This window comes from Eutrigla gurnardus (assembly GCF_963514095.1).
Source record: "Eutrigla gurnardus genome assembly, chromosome: 3".
Classification (NCBI taxonomy): Eukaryota; Metazoa; Chordata; class Actinopteri; order Perciformes; family Triglidae; genus Eutrigla; species Eutrigla gurnardus.
In genome coordinates, this window is record NC_139917.1 from 10,223,288 (window position 1) to 10,247,011 (window position 23,724).

At 41.1% G+C, this 23,724-nt stretch overlaps 1 protein-coding gene across 2 annotated transcripts in view; it reads left to right on the forward strand.

Moving 5' to 3' along the window:
• Positions 1-239: 239 nt before the first annotated feature.
• Positions 240-23,724, forward strand: part of palm3 (paralemmin 3) — a 37,413-nt gene continuing 13,928 nt past the window's right edge. Inside the window, exon 1 of one of the 2 annotated variants that reach the window (XM_084005214.1) lies at positions 240-742. The gene's annotated coding sequence lies outside the window, so the exon portion shown is untranslated. The remainder of the gene's footprint in view (positions 743-23,724) is intronic. The other variant, XM_084005213.1, reaches the window with a different exon arrangement.

Consider the following 23,724-nt stretch of genomic DNA (forward strand, 5'->3'; position numbering starts at 1 on the left):
ATGGCCTTGAGAAGCTGCAAGAAACAGACCATACTGTGATATGGATTTCTATGGTTGAGTAGCAACAATAAAAACAATGATATTACTGATTAAACGATGACTGTGGTAATAGAATAATCGTGTATGACACTTAAATTGACTGCTCAACCAAAGAAGAAACGCATGGCAGAAAGCATCTCAACCTGCTACTGGTGGAGCAGAAGCTGTTTGTGTCGCTGCAGCGCGACGACAACAGGAAACATGAGGCTGCTGCTGCGTGGAGGGCTGGTCTGGAGTCAGGTAACCGGCGGACAGACCGACTCTATTCCTCCTCACAGACGGGTTCAGACACGAAGGGAGGCGGTGTGAGAGCGGCTCGCCCGGGCAGCGTTTTTCTATCGCGACCTTGGAAACAAACTTTTACACGCCAGCTAAAGTTCGTTCGACGAACGTATCGTAACATACCGTAACGTAACGTAACGTAACGTAACGTAACGTCCGGTGTTCACGTCGTATGCGTCGCATTCTGTCGCGAGCGTCGCCTCCGCGGCTAACTCAGGTGTTCAGGCTACAAGTTCGCCTCTTTTAGCTCTTTTTAGCTAAGTAATTAGTGACTGCGCTGGAAAGAGTCTCTCCCCCTCTCTCTCTCTCCCTCTCTCTCCCCCTCTCTCTCTCATCGTGCGTCAAACATCTCCACCTTTCGACTCGGTGTCCTCCTCCAGGTTCATTGGACTTGCAGTATCAAGTGGCCGAGTTTGAACAGGTACGTGTATCTCGACACAACACTACTCTGCATGAATGTGGACACATATTAGTGTAGCTGCGTGGTGGTGGTGGTGGTCGGTTGACACCTTTTGAAACCGGGCCAGGAGGTGGAAGTGAGCCCAGAGTAGCAGAGAGCAGCTGTTGACTTGTCTGACCTCTGTTAAACATTACAAACCAAAGAGTCTTATATTGTCATGCGGGCCTATTGATTAAAAAATCCTTTGAAATATAATATGGCTCTTCCAAGTGATGAGTTCTGTCACTTTTTTGGCTTGTTTAAACCTGACCCAACTTTACGAAGAGAAAAAGGAAGTACATTCTGCGCTTGGATACGGAAAAGACTTTCACTGTGCAGAGTTTACAAGGAGCCTTATCACAGTTATTGTAGATTTTATCTTTAAAGATATGGCTGTGTGTGTGTGTGTGTGTGTGTGTGTGTGTGTGTGTGTGTGTGTGTGTGTGTGTGCAGTAGCATATGTGTCTCTTGACATTTATTTTTGACATAAAGTGTAAGACGAGCTGGAGCTTTTTTTTGTCAGAAGCTTCAAGTGTGCAGGGTATTTACAAGAGCTTTATGATGCAGTGGTTAAGATAGCGGGCCTATCCTTTCACACTTTCCTCGCTGCTGTTGCAGCTGCATCTCTTTACCGACACACACACACAAAAGATCTCAAGTTCTGTATAACACATTAACCACACATTTTGTTGTCGGACTTTGATACGTGGGATTCACCTATTTAACGACAAACCACGCAGCTGTTTCATCGCTTTTAACCACAGCTATGCTAGGACTCTGCTGAAAGCCCGTCCCTGCTTTACAAGCCATCAAACAAACACTGCTCAGCACATACTGATTCACGAGCAGAGATCCCAGCAGGAGCTCCTGACATGGCTCTTCTTCTGTCAGGCTGGAGAACTGGGGGCCTTGAGGCCATATCCGGGGGGAGGGGTGTTACTCACCTCTGGCTTAATTTGACTCTCAGGAAGCAGTTACTGTCTTGGGGGTTTGTTAACAAGCATACTCATGACTGAGGTTTCAAAGAGAAGTTGCACAAAGGATCACTGCACAGGATGGATGGAAATATAAATGTCAGAGCAGCCAAAGAAGCAAGCTGACTACAAATCAGCTACGACACAATAAATAGGACAATCACTGTCCCGGGATAATTATTAAATTAACTGGTGTTAGCCTTAGACAAGCATTCCTGTTCTAAATGCTGCATGTGCAAAAAAATGTTAAACTAGAAAGTTGCACTGTAACAACCATGGATGTAATGTTTGATTGAATCAATACAACCCTGTGTGGTACGTCGCCGTCTTATTAGATGAATTGTATAACCTTGCCAAAAAACCTGAATCTAATTCAACAAGCTACCTGCTGCCTACAGCATCTTGAGTGGTGGTGAGTTACAGCACTGTGTGTACTAGGGATGCAACGGTTCTCAATATAATATTGAACCGTACGGTACGCCATGCACGGTTCAATATGCACTTGTGAATTGAGGTATTTTTTTGCAAGAAAATTTTGCATAATTTCATGTTTCCATCCTTGTATTTCTCTCTGAATTGGCAATGTCAGAGCTTTAGAGGAGAACTTGAACACAGCACGTGAACACATGCTGTGATGGGGAAACGCCTCCCTGCCTAGTAAATATCCAACGTCCTGAAAGCAGGATGGCTGAGCAGGTAACTCTTTCTGATACCTTCCAACAAGCCGATTCTACCGGTGCAGAAAACACAAGAACAGAACAAGTGCAGTGGGACGTTTCTTGCTAAAGATTTGCAGCCCTTTTCCGTAGTTCAGGCTTCCGTCACCTAATCAAAACGCTCGATCCCTGCTACACTTTTCAGCACTAACGTAATTCCTGACTTCTATAAAACAACAGAAAGGCATTGACGTGGAACTGGCTAAAGCACAGAGCCGAGCACTGACCCGGATAGTTGGACCTCTCGGGCAACAGTTATCTCACTGTGACGGTCCGCTATATGTCGGAGTGGAGCTGAAGAACACAGTACTCCAAAACTGTCCCTTGATTGAAAGTCAAATAGGCTACTGAAGTACAGATCTTTTTATTTAAAAAGGTGACTTTATGTTTACAGGAATATTTATTTAAAACTGTTTTAAATATGTACATATTTCAAATTTGTACATTTACCTTTAAAATTGTTTTACACCCTTTTATCCTTTACCAGTCATCAAGGCTTAGAAGCACTATTGCATTTTTTAAAGTGTTACATTTTTTTTCTTCATATTTATGTATTTTATTATACAATACACTTGAATGTGTGTGAATGTAAAAAAAAAACGTAGCTTATAAGGAAAATAATTAAATATATTTTTAATATATAAATAGCAATTTTTTTCTCCTTGTGCACAAAATGTGTACCGAAACAGAACCGAAGCCGTAACTCAAGAAGGTACGTATTTAACTGTGGGCTAACTGTATTGTTTCATCCCTAGTGTGTACTAGTAATTCTGTTAGCGGTTGGCCAACCACACCGTCCAAAACAAAACATGAATAAAAGTGTGGCAAACTATTTTACCCTTGTGGCCACAGAGGTGACTCTGCTGTTTTATCAGTAGTGGCGCCAACCGGCTGGGGGCCAGTTAAGAGTAGCGAGTGAGGAGTCGGCAGGCAGTCAACGGTGGTATAAAACGGGCAATAAAAGATGTTCAGAGAAAGTGTGAGTCACCGCAACCACGGGATTTCCTTGAGCTTGCAGCCATAATTGGCCACCCAAAATATCATGCAGTTTTGCTACAGCAGAATGCGATATTAGCCGTGGACAGACACAGAGATGCACAGTCACAGAAACAAAAAGATAAGATTTATAAATGCGTACGATTTGTGTGCAATTTTGGGCACTCATAAATGTGCGTTAAAATTTACACACAAATACTAAACTATTTGAACAAATGCACAAATAAGAATCTGAATAAATATTCATATTTTACGTAGATATTTTTGACTTCATCTTATCACATCTAATCGTGTTTCCCTACGAAAAGCTTCCTGTGTATACAGAAGTCTGGAAATATTTGTGAAATTCTTGGTATTTGTTTGTACATTGTGTGCATTCGTGAGTACCCAAAATTAGGCTCAAATCAGTGTTCAGATTTTAACACAAATTTCACTTCATAGTTAACCGATCATTAACCATTAACTGACTGGATTAGTGCCTTGCATGCGGGGGTGCTGTGGTTGGAGTCCCTAACGAGCCGCGTGGCTGCAACAATAACCGATGCACACACTGGTTAAATCAATCATTTACCACCAGCTGCAGTTTTTGCGCAAAACAGGCAACTGGTCCCCAGGTCACCTGACGGGAGAGTTAGCAGCCACAATGTTGCCTGCATTGTCAGGGACACATGCAGCCACTTTCCCAGTAAGTCTCCTCCGCAGCAGCCGTGTCTGCCTGGCTCAAAGTGTATTACCCGGATCGGATAATGGCTCCAATATTGACTAATTAGCTATATATATATATATATATATATATATCGGATGAATGAGGCCGATCCAGCATTCCGATCCAGTCATTTCATTTTTATTAATATCATACACAGCAATACAGTTACAGCGATCTAGTCACTTCAATTCTAGGTTTGCAGCGCTGGTTACGTCATCACGCACAACACGCACAGCAGCTAGTGACGAGCAAACACAGAGCAACATGGAGCAAGCGTCAGTTAATTAAGCCATTGTTTGTTGGGTTTCAGGCAGCTGCTACATTTTATATTACATTTTAAAATATCTGTTTGCAGTGCACTTTACATGGTTACAAGTGTTATTTATTTCTTGTTGCTGCTAATGTACACTTTGTTATTTGTTAATAAATAATATTAAGTACATTTATATCTGTGGCAATGTCACATGACAAGGTATACGGTTCATTCATTCAACAGTAGTATCGGATCGGTATTGGGTATTGGGTATCGGCCGATATGCTCAGCCCAGGTATCGGTATCGGATTGGATCGGAAGAAAACTGGATCGGTGCATCTCTACCCCAAATGTAGCGACTACTAAGACTCAATTAAGGTGGGCTGACCTTTAAGGTGGACCAGCTATTCTCCCTTAGGGGCTGATCACACTGCGACACATCCTAACAGGTGTTGGCACATTAAAAACACCCAGAGAAGAGGGTAAACCACTTTCTACAGCAGCTAGTAAAACACAATGCAGGTTTTGCGGCATTGTAACAATGGCTTGACAGACAGAGTGTTTCTAATGGTGCTATCAGGGCCTCAAGTGACACGCCGCTCCTTTTGAGCTTGTGAGCTTTTTTAAAAACGGTTAATTATTAACAGCGTGAGCCCACATGCGAGAGATCAGATGAATCTCCTGGGGGAGATAATATAAAAGTCCCAACAGCCATGTCTTGGATGCTTGCAGTTACATCAGTCTGAGCATACGTGATCAGATCAGCTTTGTCTAGACTTTGCACAGTCACTGGTTTTGTCATTCTGTTGTAGTGGAATCATATGCAAACCATTGTGTTTTACTACTGTGTCATGCTGCTCTCACAATTGTTAGCTGTTTGACTGCATTGAGTGTTTTGCTGACTGCTTATGTTCGCACACTGATATTTTTGTGATTAGTCAGACAGCAGATCTGTCTACTCCAGCCTTTCATCTATTCAACACTATTTGTAATGTATATGAAATGTATTTTTAAATTAAGGTCTTGGCTGTAGCATTCAATTATTTGTGATATTTTTGAGTGGTGATAAGTTTATTTTTCAACTGTAAAACCTTTGTTGCTTTGTGCATGAAGCTAAATTCAAGTGATTTATCTGTCTGATATACTGGCCTGTTTGTTCCTATTCAGCTGAAATGTTTTCTTCTTTCTTTGACACATACATCATATAGCAGAGTCCGGGTCGATGTGCCAGTCGCGTTCAAAGCAGTTTGCTTTTGTTGTGAAGCTGCAGTAAACTTCTCCAATGTAGATGAGAAGTGAGACGGGTAGAGTGGGCGAGATAGCTGTTGAAGACAGATAAAAGGGCAGGAGAAACTGTGTGGTCGTCAGCAACACCAATCAGCAGAAAGCTTTATCTTTTCAAATTGTGTTGGAGAGAGAAGGAGAGCTTCGGCAAGGTGGAGGGAGATTAAAAATCATCCAGATAAAGGGGAGGACAGAAGAATAGCTAGGAGAGATGAAATCCACCACTTCTTTGCTTGGCAAAATGGGTGATGGATGGCTTTTCAGCAGGAGGGGAATTCCTCACAGCCACATTGCCCCCGGTATATCTCATGTCTGTCTGTCCACCCTCACATGAAGTTATATTGGTTTTTCACATCTCTTCATCTCTTAGTGGAGCATTGTCATCAGAAACAAACTCAACTGGCACATTTCAGTGTGTCAGCGTAGCGTTTTATGGGTTGGGAAGCACAGCCTGATGATTTATGACGCACCATCAATATTACAGTACATTACAATATTAACACTTCTACCTTATGCTCCCTCTTTGTACGTCATGTTCATGCTCTGCCTGCCTGTGTGCTTCAGGCTGTTTTTATTATGGCTTTACAGAGGATTAGACTCATACACCAGGTGAACAAAGATGGAACAAGATTTACCTGAAAACAAGATCAGTTAGACACTGGCTACACGCACAGGTTGTTTTTTTCATTTTGGTAGTAGAGAGATGGAAGTTTGATTAGTGTGAACAATGTGTACCACACTCGGGTCCACTTTAAAAGGTGCTCTCAAGTACGGTTCATGAGTACTCGGGTACGAGAAGGCAGGCGTTCTCGTCTCTTTAAAGTATAAACAATAATAGGCATAATGCAAAGGTCGACTCGTATGGGCTTGGGATCTTGTGATTGGGTGGCAATATTTTACACTGTAGTATCAACCTAAAGTCACAAAGATAGGGCCCTATGAAATACGTTTTAATTTTTTCCAGATTTTGTTTAATTTTTTCCCAAATTCCGTGTTTTCCGTTTACATTTTTCTAAATTCTGTGTTTTCTGTTTTAATTTTTTCTATATTTTACAATTTTAGAGCTTTCCATCAAATGGTGTCTAATCATGTGGTTGATGAATCAAAATTAAGAAATTTACTGAAGAAACATTCTAATTCCTTGTCATTTAGAGACCATAAATCGTCCATAAAACCATAAAAATGTGCATAAATATGCAAGTGTATGTGCAATAATTTATGGAGGAGCCGCAATATACCACCCACTTTTTCAATGGGGCGGTAACTCCACTGAGCTATCAGCACACTTATGACATTCATTTAATCAATCAGATCTAGTAGTGCTCTTATGATGGGACAGTCATATTATACAACTATTAACTTACACATTCACACAGCTCACAAGTTTTTGCGACTGGAGCAGATGTTCGCACACCATGTTCTTGATGTGAAAAACGGAAAAACATTACTAGTAGGACTATTTAATATTTCATTTCTATGAAATTGGAGTGGGATTCACAACGAAAAGCACAAAATGCACAGGAGGCACAGATATCTTGGCCAAGGTTTATTGATCACTATGAGATCATCAGGGTTATTTTCTCAGATTTTGTAAAGCTTCTTTATTCGACTGCGTAGTACCCAGAATCACCAGAATCACTATAGAATGATGAGTCTGAGTACTATGCAGCCACATAAAGAAGCTGAACCCATGTGTGAAGTGGGTGAGTTATTGCAGTCTGTGTTTAGCAAATGGTGTGATCGGCTTACCACAGATATTTAAATTGACACATACACTAAATTGCTTTCCAGTGAGCTCATGTGACCTATAGAAAGTTACTGCATAATGTCACCATCCATGTCTAACATGCCTGAGATACCAGCCTCGCCCCAACATTGAAGTTTGAGCTATAGTCACACTCTTTTCCTTTGTGTGTTTGTGTGCTATCCTTTCATTTGCAGTAGTCTGTTGACTTGAAGCCTCAGAAATTGTGGCTGACATTTGGTGAGAGGTGGAAGATTAAAAAAATTACCATCTGCTTTTTCACATTATGCCTATTGTCCACAGTACACATGCCCTTCTTCTGACACCGGCAACAATGTATTAATCACACAGACAAGGATTAGACAGTTAAGTAATGTGTTGTGGTTTTAAAGGTAATTGTCTGAGGAGAGAACTTAGAGAACAACCTGAGCTGTGTCTGACAGCATCATATTTTAGCTTCTTTACTCTCCAGAATTTACCTTCCTCGTGAAAGTCTAGTCTCTCCATTGAGGGGGCTTTTCCCTGCACTTCAGTAGCTTGTGAACATGAATGTGGGACTGTAGGAATCTTGATAAAAAGCCATGGTATTATAGATACTGTGTATATGTACAGTCAGCTGCCAATCTAATACAAACAGCCCTGCAATAATCCTACTTAATCCATGACGGTTATGGTATAAATCTGTTTAAAAATGGTTTGAAACATATTGCGTTATACAAATAGGTGTTTCTGTAATGCAGCATACCCTCATTGATATAAATTATGTGGAGAAAGTATTCAAAACAGCAGTATGATGCAGTACATTTATCTACAAACAGCAACCTCCAAATTCATCAGTACCTCCATTACCTCTATAAAACAAAAGCTAAGCTCATAAGGCCTTGATCACACTGAGACGAGCAGCAACAGGTGCTGCCGCCTCAAACACACCCATGGCAAAGTGTGTCGGGCAAAACAGCTGATCTGCCTGTGGGGGGGGGGGGGGGGGGGGCGATCAGGCGATCAAATATGGATTCAAGCAGATGTCAAGCTCTTCTGTTGGATGAGGAGTGGAAAAAAAGTTCTAAAATCAAACGTGTTCTTGGGTTTGCAACGTACTGAAAAAATGTGTATAGTTCATCTTGATTAAAAATCAACTTTTGCTCTGCATTTGCCTTTGTCCCTTCCTGCCACATCTAAAGTAGGGTCCGATGAGTTGATGATGTGGAAAACACGGACAGAATTGCGGAATCTGACAATGAAAATGGAATCAACCGTAAAACGCACAATTCCGTGGAATTTGTCAAAATCTGGATACAATTTAAAATCGATGTTTTCTCTCACTATATAAGTGTTTGTCATCGCACCTAAGCTGAAAGAAAAGAAAAAAACCTGTTGTCGAGAGTTTCTACCGTGTTTAATTAACTGGCACACCGCTTCATCCAGCATCTCTCCTCTGTTTCAGCCCCGCCCCTCTGTTTTACCGAGGGGCGGGGCTGAGACACACACGCGCGCACACACACACACACACACACACACACACACACACACACACACACACACACACACACACACACACACACACACACACACACACACACAGATCAATAGTCATGTCAGAGACATTTATTATAACCTTTCAACATACAACTTTTCAACAAGAAATGACTCGACCTGCAAGAATCCATGTGATGAGCTGAAAGTGAAACTTACATAGCGGCGGTGAATGTCGGGGGGGGGGGGGGGGGGGGGGGGGTTTATTTGACTGCATCACTGTCTCATGAACTTTTCAAACCATAAATTGATGTTCAGCTTTTCTTACTGACTTCTCACTTGATTTATTATCTCAGTAAACATTGTAAACATGAGTTTATGGACTCAATGGCTAGTCTTCTTCAATATAGCATGGTGTTCATTTAGTAAATTAGGGTCCATTGAGAATACAGTAAACGATAAAGCAGGATAGGCTTTAGGGCGGGTCTACCATGGCGTTGGCAGGTCTGGGAGTTGTCTGTATTTTCATCTGAGAACTTTATTCCTTTCACAGTCTGGTTCCTGTTGATGAAAGTATGACATACGGTTTTACTTAGCTTCTCTCTCTCGTGTCACTTATGGTGGATGAAAACCAAGATGGCGACAGCTGAACTGGAGGCAAAATGACAGTCCACAAACCAATGGGTGACATCACTGTGACTACATCCACGTCTTGTATACAGTTTGTTCCCTCCCCATGATTCAGATCTGCTCCAAAATGTAATGGGTTCTTCTTTGGTCCATGCTGCACACTTCCACAAAGTTTCATGGAAATCGGGCCAGTTGTTTGTCCGTAACCCTGCTGACAAACAACACTACCAACAAACCATGTATTAATGTTTGGCGGAATTGGGCCCACATGTTTCATGATTTGTGTAAACCTTTATGGTGGAAGAGACAAAGTGTTGCCACAATTTAGGGACGCCAGCAAGCTTCATGTTCTTCCAAAGCTGCAGCTGATGTGTGATGTTGTTTATTCAGTTAATTGGCAATAAAAAAAGACATCAATGCCAATTTGCAACTAATTTGGAAGAAGCTCGCCTGTTGTGAAGTTGCTCAAAATGCTAACGACACATCCGCATCCTACACTGGAATTTCTGAAACGTTTCTTTTGTCTATTATTCAGCACAAGTTACCATTCAAGACTCTAATTAATCCATTTGTAAATCACACATTAAATGCAATACCCTGTTATGTTAAGATGTGGCCTTGTCAGACTGTTTAGGATCACTCTTTTGGCGCTATTATGGCATAGTGTTACAATCACCATTACTTCTCAGTATTATAGTGTCCTTGACTTATTGATTATTTTTTTAACTGTGAAATAGCCTCGTTTGGGATGGCAGAATATTCTTGTGTGCCATGCCTGTTGTTATCTTGAAGTGTGCTTTGAATAGTGTTTGCAGTCATTTCATTCAGCAGTGTTGATCAGTATTATATCTAATCTAATGTTTACCCAGCCTGTAATGGAGACTTTTAGCCATTCCTCCATCACAACATTAGTCTTGCGTTTTTTTTTTCAGAAGTTAATTTTCATTTTTGCATGTCCGAGTCCCAAGAAACAGCATATATTTTTGTTTTTTTCCGCTGAACAAAAGGTGTAAATCCAATGAAAAAAGAGTTGCTTTTTTGTCAAGGGAACCAGTTTGATCTAACTTGGCCTACAAAAATACATCATCATTGCACCACTCTATTATGTATCTGTAATAAACAGAATACCATCTGTCCCCTTTCAGTCGTCCTGCTGCACATTTTACTTTATTTGCCTGCCCAGGTCAAGCTTTGATGGCAAAGAGTTTCCTCGATGTTTATGACCTTGTGTTAATGAAACCTAAAGAACACATTTTGTCAAAGAGCAGGCATTCCTGTGCACCAGCCATGTTGGTGTGAAGTGCTGTTGACAGAGTTGTTATCGAAACCCCACAGTGTTGGGTTCTGGGAACCATTCAAGACCTTAAACCCTGGTTCAAATGGCTTTGGAACCAGACACGGCTGAAAAATGAACCTATACTTAAATAATTTCCGATGTTTGAACCAGTTAATTTCAACATCCAAGATACTTCAACAAAGTTTTAGACGCGCATTGGAAGATCAGATATTAAGCTGTCAATGTGACAAAGTATGTGATAGTTTATCTAAGGGCCAATAACAAGAGGGCAATGTATTGTGAACAAGTTTTGCTGTATACTTTGTGCATAACCTGTGAAAGGCTGGGACTACTGTCGGACATTCTTTTAATACGTTTTTTGAAATCAAGATTCCTTTGGTTAGTGTGAGATTGAAGGACTCCTTCCATTAAGTTTTAAAATCAACCAAAAATGAAGACACATTGAAAGGCAGATGAGAGAACAGCTGAAGTGATGTGGTCCACTGTGAATCCAATTAAAAACCAAGTATCCTAATAAAAACGCTGTGACTTTAAAGGGATAGTTCAGAATTTTGGTCATAAGACCTATTTTCCAAGTGAGCCGGTGTGTTCGAGACGTCTGGAGACGTTTTCAAGAAATTTCATTCAGTTCTTCTAGTTGCCGAGTTTGCTTATGCTTATGCTAAAACCAACCTTGCATTTTTAAGGATTTATGTCTCAGCAGCAGCAGCAGCGTGTCATACTTCCTAGTAGGCTATGGCAGCGGCGGACTGATATCACCTAGCACTTATAAGTTACCGGTTCTATAATAGTGAGTGAGTGTTTTTAATGCCTGTCTAGCTAAGAACCATTGACTTGCGCTAGCCATAGCATAAGCAAACTCGGCAACTAGAAGAACTGAATGAAATTTCTTGAAAACGTCTCCAGACGTCTCGAACACACCGGCTCACTTGGAAAATAGGTCTTATGTCCAAAATGAACTGAACTATCCCTTTAAAGAGATCATCAGGTCTGCTGAAATAATACAACTGCCATCAGTTGATATTGAAAGAGATACCAGTTAACTGAGTTTCAAGCCACATATTAAACAGAGAGGGCATCAATCGTGGTTTTTTCCCACATCGTCGAGCTTGTTAGACAAGATTCTTTTATTTTAATGAAATACAATACAGTTAGGAGGTTTTACATTCACATTAATACCGGAACAGGATTCCGGAAGTGAAACCCGACATTGAGCTGATCACAGAGGTAAAGTAAAGCATTGCACAGTCGAGATCCTGTTCATATAATGCTCTTATTAAGAATGATTTTTTTTTTTTTAAATCAATACTCCTCAAAGCCATCAGTGCAGAAATATACATGGTTCACGCTCATTTTGATGTGAAGTCATCCTTCACCGCTTTCACAAATGTGATCTCAGAGATGGTGAACAGCTGTGGGTTGCAAGACAAGTGTACTATCTCTATAACTTCCTCGATGATGGGCTGGATTTCAGTTTGTTTGTCCACAGCGATGATGACGAGGAAAGTTAAACATCACGCTCTGCCCGACTAAACATTTACAAGGTGACTGCTGGGATTAGAGAAAGAAAAAACAAAAAAACCCTATGGCTCGACATTGCAAGCTCCTTATCATCTGGTGAATGACCCACAGACGTAGTGTATTTGTAATGCTGTACTGCGTTGTCCTGATGGGGCTTGATGCTGATTTCGGCTGTGCTGTGTTTTGTGAGATAATATGTGTGTAATGACTGAGCCATGAGGCCCCGAGGCACACAGGCCTTCAGGCTTTTGACTCCATTACAATAGTGAAAATGAACCGAGACTGGATTACACCAGTCCTGCATTCCTCTCCAAACCTGTTTGACACACACACAGGCTCACACACACAGGCTCACACACACACAGACAGACACACACACACACACAGACTCACACACAGACACACACACATACACGCACACAAATCCTGCACACAGACAGACAAATCACCGAAGCAAGCCATTACATGTCTTCCACACATATTCTGGAAGTTTAAAGAGAAAACTCAGCAGCTGCATGGATGCACACGGGGAATCGGAAAACACATTAGGGGAAGTCCTAGAATAGTTCTAGCAAAAACAGGCTTATCATTCAAAAGTATCACAATGAGTTGGTTTCCCTGTAGTTTATGCTGCTGCTGCTGTGTATAGTCAAAGAAAGGCATTTTTTAAAAATTGGCTGGTCTTCAAGCCAGATCAGGTTCACACCTTTGTTGTGATCCATCATCCTGTGGGAACAACAGAACTCCATTAGCACAGTTGAACCTTTTTCTGGTCCACAGTGTGGTCAGTGATTAAAATCACAAAGGAGCATATGACCTGCAGCCAGCAGTTTCAATTAGGGATGCACTGAATATTCGGCCACCGAAAATTTTAATACTTTTATCACCGAAACAACACGGCCGAAACGGAAAGTTGTGATGACGCAAACAAAAACCGCGGCCAGCACACGCTTGTCTGGATAAGCGCCAAACATGTCTGCGGTGTGGACGTTTCGCTGAGATCTATTCGGATCCTCTGCAATTCCTCGGGACTGTGCTTGATCCGCGTTAGAAAGATCATTACTTGGATGTGGGATTAAAGCAGCGCGCACGACAAATAATCCGGGTGCGATGGATGCAGAGTTCCCGCTTGGAGATGGAGAAGCGCAGGGGAAGGAGAGCAGAGCGCAGAAAAAACTTGTCCCTCTGCGCCAGATGAGGGGCATGCACCCTCGTTGTCTGATATGTTCGATGAGAAATTAAACATTTTATTTTTATTTTTATTATTGTGCATTGTTGTAATGTTAGTGCGAAATAAATATTGTCAGACTTTTGTAATTAATTTATTCTTTGAATTGCAATGCCTTGATTTTAGTGAGGTTAGTACACAGTCATAGCCATAAATGCAATGGTACTAATAATTGGAATATTAATTTCTTTCTGTGTTTTCGGTTTTCGGCCTTGGTTTCCTCATTTTCGGTATTCAGTTTCGGCCAAGAATTTTAATTTCGGTGCATCCCTAGTTTCAATGAAGACCCACACTGACAGAGTGGCTCCCTGAGCAGAGGAAATGGCAGAAGGTCGCTTTGCCTTTTGATTTCAGTGGCATTTTCCAGGTGGACTCTGCCTCTAAAGTGCTGCTGTGGGATGAAAACCACATTCAAACTTACATTTTTTTTCTTGAAAGGGACAACAGCTTAACTGCTTTCATTAACATTAATAATTAATGATTAATGATTAATGATTAATTTCATGACTTGTCAGAACAGTGAAAAATCACCTTCACATGTTACCAGTGCCAATGGGGTCATCTTGAAATCTCAAAAAGATATCTAGTTGCCTTTTTTTAATTTACATGATCAACAAATGTGGAGAAGCTGGAACAGAACTTTTTGGGCATTTTTGCTGAATAAATTACTTTTGGCTACGACTACTATAATAGCTGGGCAATATTGAGAAAATCAAATTATACAATATTTTTGACCAAATACTTCCAATACCATGATGTTTGATAAATAATCATCAATAATGTATTAATAGCAGTAATGTGAATATAATGAATATGTGTATAAAGGCAAATAGAACAGCTAGAACAGAAATTATACAAAAATGATTACTGTAATGTAGACGTCAGAACCAGGAAAAACTACACTTATGATATATAACAATGTAATATAGAATGTAAGGGCGATATCTAGTCTTGCATCTTCATGTATTTCCTTTTGCAGAAACGTCCCTTACCAGGTTAGTGCTAACTGTAGGTTCACCATTGGGATTAAAGTCACTGTCACACACAGAGTCGAGTGAAACATCTGCATGTGAGAAACTGACAAAAGGTGTCGGGTGTCTCTGTGAACTGGATGTGTGTCTTGATGCAGGCAGAATGTTTATGATGGGTCACAGCCTCCAGTGTCTCGTCAGGACTTGTCAGAACAGGTGTCTCAGACTCCTGATCCTCTCTTCATGTTGCATTTCTATGATGTCGCTGTGTCTCATCTGTCTCTTCTTCACTTCTTCCATCGTCTGCTTGCATTTTCTCATGGCTTGTCAGCTGCAAGGCAGGTGAGGCAGGTCATGACGAGGACTCAGCGTTGTCGGTCCAGGTTTTTGCACTGGTTTTTATTTGAGCAGAGACTCGATTGGAAAAGTGTTCAGGTTTTGCTGCCTTTTCTGTTTATCTTTTTCTCTCCCCCCTCCAATTACATCGCCATTTGATGCCATCACACAGAGGCTTATTTCTAAACTGAAATTACATACAGATATAAGTATGTATATGTCATGCATGACATCACTGTTTACTAAACTCTTTATATTATAAAACACTATAATGACATTCAGTTAGTGGCTCAGGCACAACTCAGCCCTCAGTCACAGTGTCTGTTTCCCATGAAGCCTCAAAGCCTGTAATCTTCACTCCTTTTGCAAAGCTTAAAACACACACACATACACACATGCACCCTCTTATCATGAACACTAATATGTGCTTCAGTGTTTGAGGAGATAAAGCTGTAGATAGAAGAGTTCATGAATGGTGGAACGTTGAAACCACTGTGATTCAGTCTGTCTTGCAGCATCAGGGCGACAGGTGATAAGCCATTGTCTTCTGCTTTCAGGTGTTGACTGAATGCGATATACATACAGATGTACATGTAGAGCTGAGCAGTGAATCAACACGTCACCAATACTGTCATGTTGGTATGTTTAGTACATACTTTTACCTTAATGGGTTTTGCCCCAGGTGTGGTTGTTATGTAGCAGGACATTGTCATATCAAATAGTATCACACAAGCAGATCATATTCATGATTGTATTTTTATATATAGGATCACAATGCCATTTATTTTCATCGTATATCCTCAGAAATGAATTAACCAACATAAGATACCCTCTTCTTACAGCAAGCATTTAGACAATAAAATCAAACCCAAATGCAAAAAAAAAGAAGAAAATCACATATTTTCTTTTCAAAACAAACTCTGCACAAAACTCTGTGATTGCCCACTCATAGATTTTGTGAGAGATACTTTTAATTTTTTATCCCACAGCATGAATAATTAAATCATGATACCACAGTTTAACAGCAATTATTCTCCTATGTATGAGGAAGTCCTAATGGCTGTGGTTTGAACTGGTTTGTTTAAATATAACATCGACTTAAAAAGCCATGTTTCAATTCACATATTTGGATGCCCATTTTGAAGTATGACATTAGATTCATTTGGTAAAATTTCCTCAATTGGGCAAAAATGTTTTTACGCTTGCTTGAGGTGTTTCTTTATATTTGTTGAAATAAGAGTTGAGCCATAAATGCGTTATGGAAAGGCCTTTGCTGAAATAATTTAGCAAACATTTAACTCACATGACCGATCAGCTGTTTCTGGTCTCGGTGTCTTCTTGGATATCCCCATAATGTGTGAATGCTTCTATTTGTCTCTGGACAACATGAAATGTTTCCAGTCGTAGATGACGTGTCTCTCCATGTTTCTCTAGTAGATGAGTTAAATGACCAAGCCGACTTGTTTTGTTTCTGTTTTACAACCTCTACTTCTTCATCTCTGTTACCTGGCGGATTACAGCCTTAGCCTATAGCACCAACTTCTGAGCAATCCGCTGCAGCTGAGTTTTGTATCGCACTAAATTATTTGTCACATTTTAAATGATTAGCTTGTCAATTGACAGGAGGGCAATATCGAGCAGTGTATGTAGCCATAAATAATATTTAGCTTTATGTCAACCATCTGTGTTTGGCTGATGAGATCATGTCAGTGGCCACAGTGAGACAAAGCTGGTGGCTAAACGTAGGTGTACTAAATCTTTAGCTGTGTTTCTAAGGAATCCAGCTCAGTTGTTACACAATACGCAAAATATTTTCACGTGTCTTTAAGCAACAGTTGGAGATGATATCTGATTTATTATTTATATCTGGTTTAATTTGGTTTATAACCGACACGGTTGAGGTCCTGAATTTATTAGTATTAGGGGGTAAGGGTTAGGGGTTAATTTTGTATTCACTCTGAGATATTTTAATAAAGGCAGCCCGCAAAACTACATCGTAAACTCCAGCATCCAGCAGCTGCATTGAAATAATCTTACTGCAGTTTCCTGCCTAAACTGAGGGTCTGATATGCCTCCGAACTCCACGATCTCTTACTCAAACTGGACTTCATATATCATACTTTCATGCAGGGCTGTTTTCAGTCTGCACACCCTCTATAGTGCAGCATGAGTTGTTTGCAGTCACTATAATTAAATTCCCACACTTGAATCCATTTGCGACAATGATGCAGATCGATGCTGTCAAAACTGCCCAGTGAATGAGTTGCCTGCCAGTCCATATCACATCATTTTTACACCTCCTGCTTTGCTTGTTAACCAGTAAGCTTGCACACACGATGGACCAACAGGAAAAAAATGACCAATCTAGAGCAACCGAAGAGCCGCCGCAACCTTGACGGTGGACTTAGAGACGTCCATGTCACATTACAAACGGAGATCAGATGTGCTGTGGGTGTGCGTCATGTATACAAGTGTTCTTTTACACACTAGGATACTGTTGAATAGAGACAAATGCATTGTGATGTGTGGTACCTGATAGAACCCCACCGATCTCCCCCTGAATGCTTTTCATGGCTGAACATAAAGTCAAAATGAGAGCAAAGGAATTTGCTCCTCTGAGTTGCTATTGTTTCATCATAGATTCCTCTCTCAGCATGATTTAGTCAAATTGTCAGCACATTAGGGTTGCTTTTTCTCACCACTGAACACCTGAAAGATTTCTTTTGATATTCCCTCACAGCGATGCCTTTGATGCTCTCGAGCCCACGTAGAGATAATTTGCGTAAGCTTACTGTACATATCTACGTGGTTACTGCCCTGATGAATATGGTATCGGTAGGTTAACGACATCTTTGGTTGCTTTGAAGTGCATGCGTTGTTTGAACCTCTGTGTTACTTTCAGAGGTGAGACTGAAGTAGTACCGTCATGATGATACATTACTCGATGTATTCTTGACGTTGATAATCCCCAACACGCGCCAAAGTCTACTACACTGTTGGCTCTGTGACGTAGGAGGGGCACACATATTGCACATTAACCCTCCATCCTTAACTGATGCACACACACACACACACACACACACACACACACACACACACACACACACACACACACACACACACACACACACACAGCAGTGGAATGCAGTGTTTTCATTCCCCCGACCTGGACTGCCAATCAGAGGAACTTGGCTGGGTGCTGTCGCAGCAGCACCGTCAGAGCACCACACATTCCACCCATTCCACACACACACACACACACACGCACACACAAACACAAATGCGCACAAACACCCTCCCACCACGTGTCAGATTTATTTCATTCTAGATATGCATTCCATCTCCAATAATGCAATTTCTGCTGCAGTCTGTAAAGCGGCTGGAAATCGATACCTGATGAAAAAGCACTTTACAACAATCCCTTTTCTCCATCCCTGGAGCTCCAGAGTTACTGCCTCTTTGACTGCCTCTGTCTCTGATTGAAGTTCCACCTAGGAATTTGTTTTACAGTTGGCCGACTGTCTGTGTGAGGCAGGCTCTTCCTGAGTGACGGCCAGTGACGACAGCAGAGGATGTGCTGGTTCAGAGATCAGGGTCGTTGCGATTGCGTGTTCTGTCTCTAATCGTCTAGAGGACGGCGATGTTTGTACTCTTCCTGTTCCCAAACATGCGGTTGGAAGGATATTTTCAGTGGCCTTGGAATAGTCTGTCTCTCAGGCCTGAACCTGTCCTTCAGTCAGTATTTAAAGCCTTCTACATCTTTGCCCCATCTCATCCTACACTCTAAATGTAACGTACACTCTAATGCTGCGTGAAAAGAGTTGAACACGTATCTAATAGGACCTGTAGAAGCAGCGCTTTAAATTAGCCTTTCTAGCGAATGAACTGCACTTCAAAGCAAAGATGATTCCAGGGTGGCATCACTAATACCGGCATTAGAAATGAATACAGGTACTAATGCTAGCACTCAAATGTGGGATTCCAGCACTGTATGTGATTGAGGGCATACAATCTACTGTAATAGTCCAACCTCACCTCTGCCTCCCACTCTCTCTCTCTCTCTCTTTCTCCTGTCTTCACTGTGATCATCCCCCACCTCCTTCCTCTCTCGTCTTCAATAAATGGAGCAGAAACTTCAAAGTGCAGCAGTCTAACAGCAGCGTAATTGCATCATCGCACAAAACCAAAATGTCACTGGGTGGCCTTTTAACGACCCCCTCCCCATCCCCAAACCCCTATTAGACCTGAAACTAATTCAGCAACTTGGTGTACACTCTGAATTCAGTGGCCAGTATTTAAAGATCGTTCTTTAAATCTGAAAAGACTTTGAGCTTTCCAAATACTTCCCTGGCATTAAATGCATCATATATCATAGTAAACTCAATCAGACAAGCAATCTGAATAGGTCGTGTTGGGCTGGCTGAATTTATAAAATGTTGTGACTTTTTTATTGACAAAAAGATCAATTCATTCATTCTTGCATTTATAATATAATAACAGAGATCAAAGATTCGTCAAATCTAGTGAGCGGGACCGAAGGTTCAACGCTTTCATGCTCCACCGCAGCCCTCAAGTCAAAGTCAACAACCCTGTACTCTTATCTTTCTCCTAAAGATTTGCTCCCATACCCATTACACCTATTATTATTGCATTTGAATCGGTGAGTGTCACATATCATGATATTGGATTTAAATTCCTGAAACATGTGCTTTTCATTGGCAACGTATCTCCATTCCATCTGGTATGGCTGCTGCACGCCACCACTGATATATTCTACATGCCGGTTGTAAGTGGCTTTTGTGAATTTTGCTTAGTTTGAAAATAATGAAGGCCTTTCTTTTTTCATGCACTATGATTTGGATGAAGCTTAACACCAAATAATTTGTGGAGGAGGTCTGCTGATCCTTTTATTTAAAACAACAATAATACCCGCTGCAGCCTCATGCCTTGTATTATTGTAGTATCGCTTTCGTATTTTCATTCATATCTCTCATGTATAGTCAGTTATGTGCTGCCTGTGAGTGTTTCACAGAAATCCGAGAGCAGTGAGCTGTGATACTAAATGATTCTTATAGTTTTGCATACCAGACACCCTACTGTTCTCCCATCTGTTCCCACAGAGCTAATGTCACTACACTAGCACTCAGCATATAGACTTCATGGCACCCCACTAGGTAAATATACATTGTTATGTAAATATGCACACATACACTGGAGGCAAACATACATTCTTTTGCACCACGGCAGGAGGAATGTTTCATGCTGACAGTTTGCAGGAAGACTGAATGAGTGACTGGCAGCCGGAGCTTCCTACACACACTCTGTCAAGCTCTTGCAATTTAAATGCAATAATATTGCATTATCTGATGTTTTTTAATTAAACAATATATGTAAGAAACATATTTGACTATACAATTAGTCAGTGACAAATTGATTGGCAACTGTCTGTGTGCATGTGTTGGCGAATACTACTGTACAACTTTTGGGGATTCAGAGAAAGCTGCAGGAAATGTATTCATTGTATGTATTGTATTGACTCAAGTGATGTCACTTGAGTCAACAACACTGAGCCGCCCTGCACACTCATATGACAAACTGTTTCTATTGGCTTCCTGTTTCAATATTATACCGTCTGTAAGTCATTACTTTTATTATCTTATAATACATTCATGGGCAATATGCTGTAAAGCCTTTACCACGGTGAATGTATTGAAGGTACAATATACCACATTCAAAGTATTAATACATCAGCAAACAACTGTTGTCTATGTAAATATTTAGCAGAGTAATGTCAACCTGAGCAGAGAATGAAGTCACTCTCCCTCTGTGTGTGTTGTTATCCGAGCTTCTCCTGGCTATGTTGACATAGCCGTATGCTTTTAGTGCATGTTCGTGCATTTGCCTGACTGGCTAGCTCACGACTGGCGCTCTGCACTGCGCTCATACAGCGGTTAACAGCTGATTAGGCCTTCCTGACCGACAGCGTTGTCGTGTTCTCCCCTCCGGTAAACTCTGTTAGCTCTGTCAGCACGTTTGCTGTAATTTGTACTGTTAGTGCTGTTAGGCGTCACCGTGCTGAGAACCGTTGACAAGCAAGGACGCGTAAAACAGACATTATATCTTGTTCTGCTGCAACTATTGAACCTGTGCTTTTTCTTCAATGACATGAAAAATGACGGCCAAAGAAAAAGGCCCGTGGACTAATCGATAGATGAACTAATCACTTCTATAGAATGTACTTTCCTCTCTGCACTACCGTTTCTCCAGCAGCTGATCTAATCTTGTTTCGTTGACCATTGCACCTTCAGTCTCTTGTGTGAGCGAGTGTGGTTTGGGGAGGGAGAGTGAGAGCCTGGGAGATATAAACTGGGAGAGACTCGCTGTGTGGGAGGTCATACCACTGAGGTCACACAGCCTACAACTTGCTCAACTGAGAAGTGTTTGTGTACAGGACACATATTATTACCTTGAGAAGCAAAACTCTGTCAGTCTTAATGGAGCAGAGGCTCATTTTAGTCGTCTGTGTCGGCTTGTGAAAGACGTTGGAGGTGTCTCACGGCTGTAGCCGAGCTGTGTTCATGGCCGTGTGCCATATTGGACTTCTACCGCTGCTGTGTGAGGCGAGTGTGCAGGGAACAAGTCACACATCACATCTGTGGGTTGCTGTGCTTTCTGAATACCACAAGAGGGTTGTGGGAGTTGTGTGAAAATTCACAGTGAAGGTGCAAAGATTCATGGTCAAAGAAAAACAAAAATCACATTAATCACACTTGTGGTTAGTTGTATAATGTGGACACTGCCAAATAAAGAGCATGCATGATTAATAGGGAATCCTGAATGATTCTGATTAAGTCTATAATATTGTCGCCCTTTACCACACTTTCCATATCGTATTTTTACTAGTGCATGTTGGTCCATCCTGGAAGAGGCAGTCTCCTTTATTGCTCTGCCTGAATTTCCCAAGATAAGTCTGAGGAAGAAATAAAAAAAATCATTACAAAGAGTTTATCTATCTGACAACTTTTTGTTGTGAAATTCTTAATCCATCACCTTTTTTGGGACAATCAGCTGGATTTTAGAAATGCTGCGGCCCAAAATCTGAGCTTGTTATCGCTCATGCATTTTAAGACGCTCCTTCTCTCTCATCCTCTTGTCTCCTTCAACGTTGCATTGACTTGTTCTGTTCATTTTTCTCTCCGTCTTCTACTCTCTGGTCTCTTACCCTCAGCATTTTCACTGACTTTCTCTTTAACTCCTCACTTGGCTCTCCTGGTAAAGAGTATTCAAAATAATGTATGATCATATAGACCTTTTATTATTTCATCTTTGTTTTTGTGTTTGCATCATATTGTCTCGATCAGTGCATAAACGTGAGCAAAATATGTTATACAACTATGAGGTGAGTGAGGTGAGTTTCTGTTTGTGGGCATAATGCTAATCCTGTCCTGGACACAGTGCACAGGAGCTGCTCGTCTGTCTCAGTGCAGAAAGTAAACACGGGGCTATTTATATGTAAATGCTAGCGGCCTCTGCTCGCATCATCTTGCAGTGATAATAAAAATAAAGAGGGGTGCCTAATTGTACCATGAATTTCAGCCCTTCACATAAACTTAATTGAAAGGAAAGCATTAGCTGACCATAGACCATCGACCGGTGACCAGATGTTCAGTTTCACAGTGACGTCACACACCATCATTTAGCTCAAAACTACAAGCCGAATGAAGGCGTAGAGGATCAACCTTGAAAAACATTGGAGCATCTAACTTAGACTCTTTATGGAGCCTTATATATTGTTTTCACTACCACTTTACAGCTAACGTTAATGGAGGTTGAAGTGACTTGTATAATGATGAGTATCATTATAAAACTATCATGATGTGTTCAGATGTAATCTTGTAAAATTTAGTTTTTGCTGAGAAACTTGAATGAATGCAGTTGGTTGAAGGAGTTTCACAGTGATATAAAAAGAGGGAAGTGTGACCTGTTCACCTTCCTAACAAGTGCTAAGCAGCAAATAATACATAAAAAAGCCAAAACAAGGCAAATATATATATTTAAAAAAAAAAAATTATTAATTATTTTAAAGGAGTCATCACCTGGTTTTATACGTATCCAGCCCCCCTTGGATCGCTTTGGATCAATTCGTAAAACTTATTAGAAAAAAAAAAAAAAATTTTAATCAAACATTGAGCTTGTTCTGACCCTTTTTCGTACCGCGATTTTATCACGCGAGATTACGCGCGAGGTTTTGACTGGTCCGGATGTGCATTGTATAATATGTAATGAGGCGCGCGTTGATTCGCTGCAGGAAGGACAGAGCCGGGGGGGCTTGCCTGCATGCAGACTCCAAAACATAATGGCGGCGCTTCGGCGATTTCAGGTAGCGGACGGGGCGGGGTTGGGTGGTGAAAGAGGGGTGGGCTTATGCAAGTAGCCGCCACGGTGACGTCACCGAAGGCGCAGAATCAAAATCTCGTGCTTTAGGAATGCACACCCTTGTGTGCTATTCCTGTTCGGAAAAAGAGCAGAAGCGAAAAAACGGCGCCACTTTCAAACTCCAGCCTTTCAGGCAAGTTTCAACTGAGGTCAAACACAGATATGCATGTTTTAACAAGAGAAATTGCGATTTCCAGGTGATGACTCCTTTAAGGCAATTATTTCACAACCTTTTCTCTACCTTGAAAGAAAATGCTAACTTCCATACCTCTTTGAACTCATTGGTGGATACAGCCATGCTGACAATCATTTAATGAAACAATCCAATCCAACCAGCAGACCTTGCTCAGAAATGATCAGTCTTACAGGAAATGGTAGATTTAATCTAAAATGTCTCCA